Source organism: Alligator mississippiensis, chromosome 3, assembly GCF_030867095.1.
Source record: "Alligator mississippiensis isolate rAllMis1 chromosome 3, rAllMis1, whole genome shotgun sequence".
In the NCBI taxonomy this organism is placed as follows: domain Eukaryota; kingdom Metazoa; phylum Chordata; order Crocodylia; family Alligatoridae; genus Alligator; species Alligator mississippiensis.
The window spans coordinates 274,820,533-274,825,023 of record NC_081826.1 but is presented as its reverse complement, the minus strand read 5'-3'; positions in this window follow the sequence as shown (position 1 = coordinate 274,825,023).

Sequence of the window (4,491 nt, the reverse complement as noted above, 5' to 3'; positions counted from 1 at the left end):
CTGATTGAAGATTTCATGTGCAGAGCGGGATAGCTTTGTAGATTAACTTGTTTGCTAACCCTTGGGCACCAAATCGTCTGTGGAATCCCTGTGAGCTAGTCAGTTACAATGCAACTCTACAGTATCTTGGAAGGTTATATGTGGCACTGTAAGTCCTAGGCTCCTGAAATCATCAAGATGTATGGGTGACTTTTGTTGTTTCTTTAATAAATATTTTCATGCTTGTGGAATTACATGTATTTTTCTTCCATTTTCTAGATAGCCATTCCATGTTCACATATAGTGCCCTGGGCACAGAATGATTTTTGGGCTTGCTTTCTGTCCTGAGTTAACAAAATGATTCACCACTTTTTCTCTGTTTCCCTCTGGATCCCTTAATATTTTTTTTCCCTTTATTTCCCCCTACCAAAGGTTAACTCCATTCTGCAGTCACCAAGATAATAAATTTGGCTGCTGAGTTAGGTCCTTTAAGTCTATGAAATTCCTGGGCTACGGGATCTTCAGTACGGACTGTTTCTTCTTACGAGGGACTTCCATTCAGATTCATGGGTTATCCTCTCCCTTCCATTGACTTATACACAGCCAGTTTATGCAGGTACTCTTGAAACCTAAAAGGGTAATTTGTCCTTCCCCAGACTGCCTCCAGAAATACCACTTCTTAATACATAACCTTAGATATTGTATTAAAGTGCTTGCTAAGCTTTTCAAAAACCTTGGCTAAGCTGTAATACATGTTTTGTCCTCTTGCTGCTACAGGTACAATGTTTCCTCTGTGCAAGGGAAATTGTTCTTTAGCTGATTTTTTTTTTTTTTTTTTGGCAAAAGATGAACTTTTGAAACAATTTTCATCAATTGCCAAATAGGTCTCCTCTTTATCATTAACTGACTGTTATTTTTATTAGTGATCCATCATAAAATAAAGATTGTTGGTATTTGCAGTTGCTATCACCTCTAGACATGTTGTCAGCATTTCCCCAGACAGCTTGTTTTGTCTGCTGATATGCTTAATGTATCACTCATTCAAAAGCAAATAAACCTTTACCCTGTTTGTCCAACTCATCAGTTGTCCATTTAGTGGAATTTCCAAAGTGATTCTATAGTAGTGACTGTGAATGATAAATATATTTGTATTTTTGTTTATACGGAAATGCTATTATAAAGCATAATGCTTTATTATTCCATTCAATGATTTAGGCATTAAAAGCAATGATCTGTTATTTTGTAGCACTTTAGTAAATGGGTTTTACAATTGATTACACGCATTGCTTAACTATCACCATTTTGTGACATGCATAAAATATGATAAGATTCAGCACTCAGACATAAGTGATAAGTGTCTATGATTAAATAATACAGTTTTGCCAATAGAACCAAGGAAACAGTCTCACTGATAAATCATATGGAAAAAGTAGTACAGGTGGAAAAAGTAAGAATGCTATAGAATGATCAAATTAATCAGATTCAGCACAGAAGTAAATATTTGCAGTCAGGGAAGGCTTCTCTCCAAAAGCTATTATTCTATAAAGCAAAATAAGTCAATATACGTAGTAAATAAAACTAGAAAATCACTATGTCCTTGGACCATTTCCTCCTATGGTTACGTAGCCTCACCCTCTCAAAGTTATTTCATCCCTGACTTTCAAGTAGCCACTCTTTTATCCCTGACTCTCAATTCATAGAAAAGAGGTGGGGGAACTTGAGTTAGCAATAACTCTTGTATATCAGGACCCACCTGTGGCCTCCCTTCCACCCCAAAACCTTCAGTAAAGAGTGCATGCTTTCTAAGTCATCGCCAATAGATTACATCAGAAGTACAAATAAATTAACAGGGCTGTCCGAAGTGGCTATGTTTCACTTTCGTTTTGGATTTGGCCATTTCAGAGGGACAGTGATTCGTTTCAGTGTTTCGGATCACTGTTCCGTTTAGATTTGGCCGAACCTGTTTCGGAGTTTTGGCACTGTTTCAATGCTAATTTGGAGATTCAGATTGGCTGGGGAGAGGCAGGCACAGCCGATCAGCTGCAGGTTCTCCCACAGCTCCTCCGGCTGTGCCTGCCTCTCCCTGGGTGGGAGGAGCTGTGGGAGAAGCCCTCATACCTACCCTCCCCAGTCCCATCCCCTGCTTGGCCCCAGCCTCCTGGCACTTAAAAAAAAAAGCAAAAAAAAAAAAGCTCTGAACTCACCAGCTGTAGCAGTGGTGATCAGGGCCTCTGAGGGCTCGTGGCAGAGCCCTCCACCCATGCACAGCATGGGGCAGTGGGGGGCAGCAGGGATCCTGTTTCAGATGGTTTGGTTTCATTTTGGAGATGTTTCGGAGACTTGTGTTTCATTTTGTATTCAGTGTTTCAGGTGCTGAAATGGGCCAAAACACCTCCAAAATGAAATGGCTGCCAAAATTTTGCACAGCCCAATAAATTAAGGATGTGTGTGACAGAGGGCCATGCTGACAGCAACACCCCATCATGAGTGGACCCCAGGAGGTACAGGGAGCTGTGGGCAGAAGGTGTCGGAGAGCCCAGTGAGGGCTGGCAACAGTGACAACTCACCTGCAGGTGTGGAGACATTGAGGACAGAGCAGTGTACGTGGCCATGGCCCCAGCTTAGCAGTACATGCTCCCAGTGTGTTGGCACACACACAGGGAGCGAGGTAATAAATCCACGCCTGGAGCGGGCAGCCAGAGGGGAAGCAGGGCTGAGCAGAGACAGCAGCTCCAGGGTTCTTGCAACTCTGAGGTAGGCCAGAGGGACAGCTGAAGCCCCAGACTGAGAACCCAGAGGGGTTATAAACTCTGGTGACCCCAGACATGGAGGAACGAGTCTACACTTAGACCCTCGTACATTGATCTGGAGTGGAAAAGGGGCATGTGAATAAGACATCCTGGCAACCTGGAGCCCCGGGCTCTGTGAGAACATTATTGGTTCCTTTATTTGTTCTGATGGTTTGGAGTAGCCGATTACGGTGTTAAGTTAATGAATTTAGGACTTGATATTGATTTGCAAGCCCAGCGGTTAATAAGTGACTATGATTTTGATTTATCCATGTATGAATTAATTGGAGACATAAACCTGATTTGAAGGTCCATGAATTAATTGAGTGCTGTGATTTGATTCCGACACCTATGAATTGATCATGGTCTATGCTAATTGAGAAAACTCATGAATTGACTGGCACCTGTGATTTGATGAGGAAAGCCAGGAATTAATAGAAGGCTCAGCTGAGCCTGAAGCCTATAAACAAACAGTGGTGTATCGATGAAGGAGAAGAGGGGTAGGGGGCAATGGCCGCCAGGTTCAGAACTGTAGGGGTGCACCGGCTGGCTACGAAACTGGAATCGTTGGTGACGTTATCACCTGCCCATATAGTTGACATCTCCACAATGTGCTTAAACACTTTAAGGAATTGGGGCTTATGACAGAACTATAAATCACAGAATTCAGCTAACTACAAAATTAGGAAATGTAGACAATAGAAAGCACCTGCACCAAGGAACCCATTTTTCCTAGATAACAGAAAACTTAAAAAATAATTGCTTTAAGCAGAATGCTTCTTTAGGCATTCATTTTTGTCAGACAGATAATGCTAGATTCCTTCCTTTCTGATGTTCCTTAGCATGGGTAAAAGCATCTTCCAGGGTAACTCAAGAGTCATATGAAGCAAGGTGCTTGGTGTGGTGTAGTGGGACTGAACCGAGAGGAAAGGGGGAGAAGGCTTCTACTTTGTGCAAAGACTCTGCTTATGCTTCTTAGTTCTACTCTACTGAAGACTTTGCAAAAAAAAATGAAATGGCATAGAGGCCTCTTCTAGTCATGGTAAGAGGCTTTTGTACAGTCTCTTTAAAGGAACAGAAGTTATCAGAACTGCTGCATAAACTCTGGTGAAAACCACCTGTCAGGACTAGCCACTTTTATGAATTCTCTCTTATCTTATCAAGTGTATCCTTTAAAGTAACAAGCCCTGGCTTTCATCTCTCTTGGAGTAGTTTCTCTCTTGAATCAGTCCATGGTCTTCCTTATGCTATGGAGCAACTGTTATTGCTTGACAGGTTTGACTGATTTTGGTGATCTGTAAGTTTTCTCTTTGAGAGTTTGGACCACTATTGGATATGGTAATCCAAAATAAAATTTTCTATACCTTACATGTCCCAGCCACAAAAGGATTCAGGTGGCTTTATGTAAAAGTGTTTCCAATAACTACATTCTAGTCTGTCACCATTTTCTAAGGTTGTGATGCACAGAAGTGTAGGCAGAGTCCTTCTAGGTTTGGACTTGGGGTATACACTGCTTGCCTAGTGGAGCTGATGGATTTCCTCTGTGTTAGGCCTTTAGTGGCATTCTGAACATACTGCATGGAAAGCATCTGAGTCAAGGGTGGGCAAAATACAGCCCACAGGCCATATCTGGCCTGCTAATTGATCCTATTTAGCCTGCTGGCTTCTGCCAGGAGCCTAAGGAAAGAAGTCTGTACCCTATGCCACTCCACTCTGCCACAGC